An 11215-nucleotide genomic window follows, 5' to 3' on the forward strand; every position below is an offset into this window, starting at 1 on the left:
TACCATGTTAAATATGAACTGAAAAGGTTATCCACAGTAATTGTGTGTTAATTTGTTGGTTATCATTAAATCTATATTGTAGTTAATTTTTTTTCTCCAGCTGTATTTTTGCTACTCTAATTTCCTCTAGTCAGAGAAGTTTAAGTGGAAAAAGCTTCATTCTTCAAATAAAAAAATACATCTAGAGTAATGATCTGAAGACTGGGGGAACAACGCTCTCATAAACTGCTTTAAAATGTTTCAGACTAAAGTCTGATGTTGTTTGAGCCCTGCTCTCACTAACAGGTTACAGGGTGGTTCCAGTCTACAGAGATAATCTATAGTCTACTTAACATATTTACTTTAAAAACTCAAAACTAGTGCTTTAAAAAATAGGGCGGAGCATCTTATTTTCTAATTTGCTTTCTGGAGAACTAAAGATTACCTTCTCAAACAAATCAAGGTATTATATATAGAGAGGTGACAATCAGCAGGTGTTGACAGTGTTGAACCTTGTATTACAATCAGGAAGAAAATATGTTTTTAAAATGTTCTTTGTTTTCTATTTCCCTTTTTTTAGGGTGTTTTTCTTTTCTTTTTTTTAGGAGTGTGACAAATTTATGAATTTTTACTCTAACTTGTATTTGGACATTATTGATAACTTAAAATAATAAAAAAAATAGATCTATAAGTTTAAGTGGAGGATAAACTACAATTGGAAGTATAGATGAAAAAATGCACTAGGATGCCAAAACATAATTCATTCGCAAATGTTGAGCAAAATATGTTTTTGAAAATTATAATGAACGATTTTCTATTGTTCTTTTAACTAGTCAGCAGCTTTGTCTGCTACAGCCATGACATGTTTACATCATTTTAAGCTAATTCTGCATTTTTTAAATCACAGTTACAAATTTAGGAAAAAAAATTCTGGAAGCAGTATTGGGATAAAACTATATTTTAAAGCCCTCGCTACTATATGTTGGGAAAGAAAAGTTAGTTTGCATGAATGATCCCAGTTCCTGCAGGCTGCCAGCAGGGCTTTCCAGTCTGGAGTCACAGTGACAAGAAGGCTCAATGAGTGGATTGACAGTGAAGTTGTACATTTGATGATCTGTTGTAAACTTTAACAGCTCTACGGTGTAAACTAAAATATGTGTCTGGAGATCTAAATAAAGTAACATCTGTAACAATAAATCTCTGTTTTCTTTATGTGTGAAAAGATTCACTTTTTCCACCTGTAGTTTCAAGTAAGTTTTTTTGGTAAAATATGGAGGAACACTGTCCTTCCCACACTCAAAAAAGAGAAATATTGGACTTAGTTAAAAATGTTATGTTAAGACCTTCCACATAACTCTTTCTACTTATGCACTGTTCACCCTGCCAGTGATTTTTTTCTCCATTGGTTTGAGTTTTCAGTGGTGCTTGATAAAGGTAACTGGATCATATGAAGAACCATGTTAAGAAAAGCGGTCAGTTGTTCAGCAGAGAGCATAAACTAAATAACAATAGAAGGAATAATAACAGCATGTTACAGTGGGAGATTAGAGACAATCAAGTGGGATGAAGTCTGCTCTGCTGCAGCAACAGCTGCTTTACAGGATGAGAGACTTCAGCATTGATGCAACATGTTCCTTCTGCTTGACGTGCTTTTATCTCTAATTTTTACTTTTCTGTATTTTCAAACTGGCTGCACAGTGGTGCAGTTGGTAGAGCTGTTGCCTTGTAGCAAGAAGGTTCTGGGTTCAATTCCTGGCCCCAGTCTTTCTGCATGGAGTTTGCATGTTCTCCCTGTGCATGTGTGGGTTTTCTCCAGGTACTCCAGTTTCCTCCCACAGTCCAATAACATGACTGTCAGGTTAATTGGCCTGTGTGTGTCTCTGTGTTGCCCTGTGACAGACTGGCAACCTGTCCAGGGTGACCTTGCCTCTCACCCGGAATGTTAGCTGGAGACAGGCACCAGCACCCCTCCTGACCCCACTAAGGGACAAGGGTGTAAAGAAAATGGATGGATTTTCACTTACCTCAACTATTTTGAATCTTTTCAAGAGTTTCATTCTTTTTCACTCACATTTTAACATTCATTTAAATGGAGGTTCTCATTTTTTCAGGGAGTTAAAATGTCAGCAGAGACCAGAGTCATTTGAATCAAATTAGTAGCTGTAGTAATTTCATCCTAATGGAAGCAGTTATGTTTATTTAAAAATCACAAATTACTGAAACTGGAACAATTATTCATGTATTTAGCAACACCAGGTTGGCACACAGACTTATCCTCATTTTTTTTCTCTGTCCTTTTTTCTAACTGACCCAATGTTTGTCTGCCTGGATCCCAAGGCAGCCAGCAGATGAACCGGTGCTGCAGAGACCACCAGTACATCTGCTCTACTCACACCACACATGAACCTCTGTTCCAACTTAGGTCAGAGTCATTCACTTGGTACTAATCTGTGGAACTGATATAAAAAGAAACTTTTCCAGAAATGATCACAGTTTTTTTTTTTTTGTAAGGTTGCATTAAAAAATCCAAGCAGAAAGTCAAGTCTCTGTTTACTTTCCATAAATACATTCACAACAAAAGCCATAAAAACAGCCACAAAGGATGGGGCAGTTTGAACATAACTGTTGTAGAAACAGAGGGCAGGAGTGGCAGCATCCTGGGAATCCAACGTTTATTTAGAATAATGGTCACCAGGCATTGGAAGGAGGTGTTATGATAGACAGCTGTATCAACAGATATATGCACTCAAAGCTCAGGAGTTAATAACAAACATATAAAAAAATTGGCAGTTTCAACTGCTTGTAAATGGGAAAAATGGAATCAGATTAACGATGCAGATCAGAAATAGAGCAGAAATGCTGAGGCCCTGGATATGACCAAAATGGAATATATTTCAAATATGTTTTTGTTTTTTTTGTCAGAAATGGTTCTTCACCACTGTGGTAAATTCCAGGCCAAATAAGTTGAGTAAAGTGTTTTAAGCCCTTGGTAGGGAGCTGGTGTTGCTTTCTGCCAGCTTGATTTTGTTACAGATTCCTGAATGTCAGATATTACAATAACTGGAACCATCAGGATCACCAAATCTGCACAAACAAATGAAGAAGAACATCTTAAAACCTTAAAACTGAAGATGAATATCACTCACTTTTTTTCAGCGAGAATAGTTTTGTGTTAAAGTATGTATGTACTTTTTCCTGTTTCTGCAAACACAAAACTTTACAGGCAACCAGTAATAAACAAGGTATGCTTTGTTTTCTGACGGAAAGATATATTGTTGTCTTGATGGCAACAAACATCGCTGCAGAAGTGAGAAGTTTACAAACTGTGTTTCAGTTGAGCTGTGAACCATTTTTCAGACAAATCGCTTTTCAAAATCCAGCCTTTGACTGAATACTTTTGTTGCATGTAATTACCCAGCAAGTTGATGTTGACTGTGATGTGATAGAATCTTTCACACTGGCTCACAATGAAACTGATTACTGAGGAGATGGGCATGGACTGTTTGTGCTGGTTAGGCATTAGAAGACAAACAAAATAAAGGAATAGATTCAATGACCATCCATGTGATACGTGTGTGTGTGGGTGTGTGTTGTCAATTCACAGTGTTTCTCTCAGATTTTTACGGTCTGTCATTTCTTTACATATTCTTCATTATGCCACAGTCCTCTGTATAATCCTGGCTCCCATTCCCAGGTTCTTGTTTTGCCATCCGCCTCTATTGTCTTCATTTCTAATCCAAAATCATATGTCACATCTGCTTCACTTACATCTCAATTCCTGTAACTCCTAGTCCTATTCCCCTTTTGTTGTTCTTTACCTTCTTGGATCATATTTAATCTTACAGACATTTTTATGAGTCCATCATAAAGACTACATGGAAATTAAATTAAGATGATGACCTGATTCCATATTGTCTTTTTCATCTGTGAGCCACATGGTGGCATAATTGTTGCCCCCGACACCTTCAGGCCCCTCACACACATATTTTATTATGTGTTTGAGAATGCTATGAATTTTTATTCAATAGTTTCAGCATAAATGTAAAAAATGTAAATTGTTTAACTTTTAAATTTAAGATTTAAAGGAGTTAAATAGAAGTTACTTCAGGAGAGTGCAAAAAATAATGTTCATAGTTTGAATGTTTTGTTACCATAGCTACTATCTTATGCTATACGTTTAATCTTTGTGTTTGAGCTTGGTTTGTTCACAAATACATCTCTGTAACTTACAATTATCACTGACTACTTTTAAAGATTAGCCAATTAAACTACCTCCTTTCTCCCAGATTCCATTAAATCTACGTTGAATCACTGTTAGTGGTGCTGATGATAGAGGCGACATATTCTGGGAAACATTAAACTAGACAATAACACTGTAGATATACATTTATTTTTGCTGATCTGAAGCTGTATTTCTGTGGCTTTAAGATCACAGGAGGATAGTTTGCTTTATGTATATCCTGAGTTATAAAACATTACCATTTAATAAAGAATGTGTTTTTTTTCCACATAGCTAGAACTGTCTATGGCCATTTCCAGCTCTAACTGTTGATTAACTACATATTTTAAAAGCAATTTATTTTCGGTTCTCCAGCTCTTCAGAACGTTGGCTGGTCTGTCCCTCTCCCCCTTCAGCAGCACTGAACAGGTTGGTAGGGAGAGAGGTGAGACTCTAATTGTGTAGGACATTTACTGTAATGATTAATGTCAGCTGGACTCGCAGGGACTGTGTCACTGCTCCACCTTGTTTCTATCAGAACGTAAAGGCAAGGGAGAGGACAGCAGGAGCCGCCATAATCAGCCACCAGATAAGGTTGGGAGAGCTCAGGCGAGGCTCCAGGCTGTGGTTAATCAGAGCTGACACCCCGGACAATGCAGCCACCTCCAAACAGAATAATGAACTATAAATCTGGCCTGGCATCGGTAAAGAAGTCCCCCTGACTCACTTATAATCTTACAGCCCTGAAACTTTGCTTGCAGCTCCGAGCTTTTACACGTTATCATGCTGTGTTTTTACCTGAGCCATTATTAGATTGTGTGTTTAACAGGTCTTTCAAGAGCATTTAAAACAAGCCAAACTCCTGGTAAAGAAGCTTCAGCAGCAACATGTCTGCCCTGTAGCTATTTTCTGTTTTTGCTTTGCAGAACTAGAAAATCATCCACCACTTTATGATTTACAAAAGTCTCCAGATTTCAAACAGTTTTACAGGTACAGTCCTGTAAAAACTGTGACAAATCAACGGCTAACATGCTAGTTCTATTCAAGCTTAAAGCTTATGGGAAAGTGCCTACACTATAAACAGCCATCCTCCACTATGAAGAGAGAAGAATGAATCTGAACGAGGCTGTTAATGTGAATTCATTATTGGCCAACACGGACTGGACGCTTCGCTCACTTCCACTGTTGCCATTGATAAAACTACAGACTATGATTCTAAAACAGTGCAGAAAATCAACGTCATTGTTCACAACTTCTCTTTCTGTTCTGCTGGAGGAATCACCTTCAATGGGAAAAAGCCCTGATGGAGCAACAGAGGGATATCTGAATTGAACAGAATTTCATAGGAATTCTGTTCAATTCATAAGAATTGAACAGGAATTCAATTCCTGTTTTCACAGTTTTTAACACATTACTGGCAACCAGCCTACTGCAGGCTGAACTGTAGGCTGGTTGCCAGTAATGTGCTAAAAACTGTGAAAAAAAACAAACAAATTTTTGGTCACAAATCAAATGAGATCCTTCAAATAATACAGATACAGTTACATCTCAAACAAAATATTGCAAACATATCTGAAGATTTCGTAAACAAACGATCAGTGCAAAGTAATTCTAAATCTCTGAAATGCTAAGTCGCTGCTGAGGTCAACACAGTCATGTTGCATCACTTGAATGGAGCATGAAAGCAGTTTCCCCTGCTGCCCTGCCTCTGGATTCTCTTTCATTCCAAAGACACAAATACAGAGAGCTTAACCTGACGGCTGTAGCCTTGAATACTTTGTTTTTTTTTCTTGGGCCAACAAAAGCTAGCTGTGCAATTGAAGCAGTGAAGACCTTTCCAGAAGTGATTCAGAAGTTTTTGGTATTAAATCACCATTTGTTTTGGACTTTGTGTTGCAAAGCAATGCAAAGAACAAATTAAATCAGTTCTAATAAATGACAAATTGTAACCAATCACAATCTAGTCATCAAGTAACGACACAATTACAGAGTCATCTGCAAACCATATGTGCCTATTCTTAGTTTGATTCTGGCACTCATTGGGATGTAAGGTGAATAAAAATAGTGAAAGGATACAGACATGGGAGCAGCAAGTGGAAGATAAAAGCACTGAAAAAATACCATCAACCCTCACTGTCTTTAGACTTCCCTGTATTTGAAAGGGTATAAAACACACGTTGAAGAACGCCTGTTCTCTTCAGTATCAGGGATGCCATTGGTTTCGGCACCTTTGTAACAGCTGAGTCTGGCTTCCACTCGAGCTGCTGTTTGGTGTCCAGGATGTTTCAGAGCTGTCACAACTGGTGCCGATGTTTTGGGGGATGGCAATGCCAGTTTTTGGAAAACGTGTTACTTATATTGCCCGTTTATACATTTTTATTTCAATGGTAATTGCATTGGTTAATTATCCGTTTAACACCTGAATATTTTTGACTTAATTTAACTGAAGGAAGATGGCCAAAGTAATTGAATCTACCACTGTCACTATTACAGTGGAACCTGTTGAACCCCGTTGGGTTGCCAGATAGGGCTTTGGCCAAGATGGAAATACACAGTAGTTGTGTAAAACGTATATTGTAGAAATGAATAAAGTTTGAAAAAAAAATTAAACGTAATGAAATATTATAATTTCTCATGGAGGAATAATAAGTTATTTGATCCTGATGTAGTAAATTCACGTTGACTAAACATGAATTTTACAGTAGACTTCAAATGATTTCAGAGAGGGATTTTATAATACACAAATATTTTAGTTCTTGGCTATTGAAAACTTAAATGATATGTTATTGCTGTTTAAAGTATTTACATACAATGGCTAATAAATATTGGCAAATCAAGTACTATGCAAATACTTTGTGACATAAACTTTTAAAAATGTTGAAACATATCTGCAAATTAAAATAATATGTAAACAGCACAATTTTCATTTAAAAAAGGATTTGCATCTTACGTATAACCCAAAGTAAATTTTATTTCTAAAAATATGTAGCAATCTTCTTCTTAATGTTGCTTAGGATTCTCACATTGTCAAAGTTTTTGAGGTGTACATACTTTGTGTTTTGACTTACTTCAGTGTAAAAAATTTGAAGGTGGTTTAACTTGAAAGTGAAAGTCCTCCTGCTGCCTGGAAAATGCTATTGAAATGCATTTTGTATTTCAGATTTTATTCATTGTTTCATCCTTGAATAAGAAAACTTTAAAGACAATGTCCAGAACCAGAAACAAACAAGGAGAAGCAACCTTCATTTATGCCGCACAAATCTGGAATTAACTTCACAATTAATGAAAAACAGCAGATATTAAATTTATTAAATAATAAAGTAATAACTCTTTAAAACTGGTTAACAGGCATTTCTGGAAAATTATGATAACATGTTTTCCAAAAACTTTGCATTATCTTAAAAAAACTCTGAAAGTTATAGTGGCTGCCTGGTCTATTACTTTCTTGGGAGCTTATGACATCCTGTGAAATGTCATGGAACCATGCTGAACATAATGTCACTCTGGAATTGTCATTATCTCATGTTGCCACTGTCACCAATATTAACTAATAAGTCAATATTAGTGAACGTACCCGGTTTAATAATAGCATTATATTAAGGTAATTGTATGAAAATAATTATAATCCGGAACTGACAGGAGCTTTTCAGCACTGGCATACCATGACCACCTGGTGTCAGTTGCAGTGGTACCTAGTGGTAGCTGTTATCAGCTGTCACAGAAGAGGTCCCATCTGACAAAGCAGTTGGAGCAATTGTCACACCTGCTGACGATCATTTATGAAAATCTTTGAAAAAAAAGTTAAGTTCCCTTGAGAAAACTATGTATGAATAATGATATAATAAACCATATTATATCACTGTTGCAGAGGCACAGATCACACAAATGGGGCTGGATTGTGGCTTTCTTTTAGAAGAGAGCGTTGAAAGCTTTTCTGGCCAACAATGAACATATTCACATAACTAAGGAGGTGTAGGCCTGTGCCTGTTATGACAATCTTATTTCCTTTGTAATTATTTTGTTTATTAATATTTAATTATTAGAGGGTGAACAAAAGTTCATATTTTCAGTGTTCATCTAATTAATAGTATTGAAATATGGGCTGATGTAATTTAAAATAATTTATTTGAGTAAAGAAAAAAAATGCCTGGAATTTTAAGAAAATATTTTCGTTTCATTTTCACAGTCTGGGGATAATTATTAGGGTTGCAACAGTTATTTTGATAATTTTTAAAAATGTATTTGCTCTGATTAATATAGGATCTGAAAATGTACAGTTCATTTGGGGCGGCCAGAGCAAATATGTCAGGCACAAATATAATCTCACAGTCTAAAGTGTCCTAAAGAAGGTGGATCCATTTTATGTACAGGTTGGTAAAGTTAACTATAATATAAGGTACTGTAAGAATAACTACTTGTTTTAAGAAATCACACATTGTTTTTCAAATATATTCTCAGATTTCCCCAGGGTTTAAGACTAAGGCAAACTGATATGATAGAAACTTCAGAGCAGCCACTTAAGCAACACGCAAAAAAATGGACACAATAAGAGATGTTTGTTTGTCATATTTAAGAAAATTGCCTAGAAAATTTAATGAAAAATCTAATATATTGTGTGTTGCAAGTATATTCATTAAAAAAAAAACACTGTATAACGTATTTCATTATGCCATTCTTCTATGATTTATTTTTTAACCATAATTTAACTATATCTCTGTCAGTTCAGTTTTTGACCCTTTATATAGCAAATATGGTCTTTTAATACTTGCATGTGATTACACCAGTAATGACTGACAGAGGTGTTTGGTATTGTCTCTGTAAAGTGTAAAAGCTACCAGAGCTGTAAAATGAAAAACCCTGATGTGGTTTTAGGTGTCAGATCAAGGATAAAAAAAACATACAATTCAAACCATCTCTATAATTTCTAATTAATGAAGATTAAACAATCCAACACATAACAGTGAATCTGAGCTTTTCTCTCAAATATTAGGTTGTGGACAATCTTTTTTTTTATTCCATTTTGAAATGGGGTCCAGTCAGATTGATTTGATGTAGAGGCAGAGGCTGACTCAAGGGTAACATGGTCCTACAAACAATCTCTCTACTGACTCATAAGGATATTTTTTTATTTTTCCAGTAAATGACAATACTTCTTTTAGCAGTACATATGGCAGTAACCATGTGAACTGAATTCATCTCCATGGAGACATCATCTATGCCCAACAAGATGAAGATGAAGCTGGGTTACGTTACATATACCTTTATAAATCTTCACATATCGGTAGGAGAGTCTGGATACCAGTTTGTGTCCTGACCGAGTACAACTTCAGTTTAGTAGTTGCTAATATTGAGTTCAGATATTGAGTAGTTGACAAGGTGGTACTTCACACAATATCTTTTTAAAACAAATTAATTTTGTTTGTTATATAAGCCTACAGTTTTATGACTATATCATGAATATACCATGACATAAAAATTGTTTAGTCTTCCGATGCTTTATCAAATTTCTCATTAAAAGATAAACTTTTCTCCAACCTGAAATTTGGTCTGGGTCAAAATTATTAGCTTGACTTTTTGGTAAGGCTTGGGCTTCTGTGGTCCATTTGATATTCCTGCAATACATACAAAGATAAGGCCAAAAGAGAATGCACAATAAAGTTTTGTCAATCTACTTGGTGTACTGTAAATAGAGGAGTAATAGTACTTCTTTGTCCAGGTTCTGTAGATAAAGGTGTGTGACAGCTGACCCTACTGTTACACAGACCTGAAAGGTGATCGTTTTCTTTGTTTATCCTTAACATTAGTTTAGATATTAATTAGTGAATAGTTTAGATTTTTATTTTTAAAAATTAGTTTCATTAGTCTGACTTTTTAGTTAACTATTTGCAGTGCACACATTTAGTTAACTTTATTTGTCAGTTCTTTATATTTTTGTTAAATGCAACAAATTAATTTCTTTGTTTTGAGTTGCCAGTTTCCTTTGGAGCTGCTGGAGGGTCACAGAAAAGCTCCAGCTAATTGACGTTCTTATATGACTGGCAAACCTCCTCAGCGGGCCGTTCCATTTGTTTGCCAGGGGACAAGAAAATTTGGTTTTCTTTAATTTAATTTGACCATTTCTTTAATGTTTCTTCTATTTGGTAGTTTCATTCTAATGTTTATTTAATTTAAAGATTTGGTATTGTATTGACTAGTAGTTCTTGTATGTTTAATTACCCCTTGTGTGTCAGCCCTGGTCTGATCAGCCACTATTTAAGTTCCCCTCATGTCTTGTTTGTTAGGTCAGTTTTGTGCTTGAGTTATTTGTGTTACTACCTGACTTGTTGTTTGTTATGTTGACCTCAGTTTTGGGCCCAATTCTTCATTGTCTATTTATTTTTTAACATTTTTGTAATAAATTAAGATTTTTTTGGATTATTTTTAAGAACCCTCACAAGGTGACCGTCACATGAAAGACACAATCAGTTGTTTGAAATTACTAGACCTCATTTAGCTTGAATCGTTTCCTCTTGGTATCTGGAAATCATTTTGATTTAATGAAAAAATAACCTCATGGCCAAATAGCCACAAGTATTAAAAACTATACAAATAATGGCTAAATGAAGGAGTTCCTTTGTCCTGTTAAATAAATTAGAAAATAAGGGTGCCTGTTAAAAGTTTGGAAATTCTTCAGTTCTTCACCCCACAGGTCAGAGGGGGGTTGTCCTGCCCCAAGTGGAGAAGTTTAAGTATCTGGGGATCTTGTTCACCACTGAGGGAAGAAGGGAGCAGGAGATCGACAGGCGGATTGGGGCAGCGTCTGCCGTGAAACGGGCGCTGTACCAGTCCGTCGTGGTGAAGAGAGAGCTGAGTCAAAAAGTGAAGCTCTCGATTTACCGGTCGATCTACATTCCTACCCTCATCTATGGTCATGAGCTTTGGGGATAACCAAAAGAATGAGATCACAGATACGAGTGGCCAAAATGGGTTTCCTCCTTAGAGTGTCTGGTCTCTCCCTTAGAGATAGAGTGAGAAGCT

Source organism: Poecilia formosa, unplaced genomic scaffold (genome assembly GCF_000485575.1).
Source record: "Poecilia formosa unplaced genomic scaffold, Poecilia_formosa-5.1.2 Scaffold307, whole genome shotgun sequence".
Classification (NCBI taxonomy): domain Eukaryota; kingdom Metazoa; phylum Chordata; class Actinopteri; order Cyprinodontiformes; family Poeciliidae; genus Poecilia; species Poecilia formosa.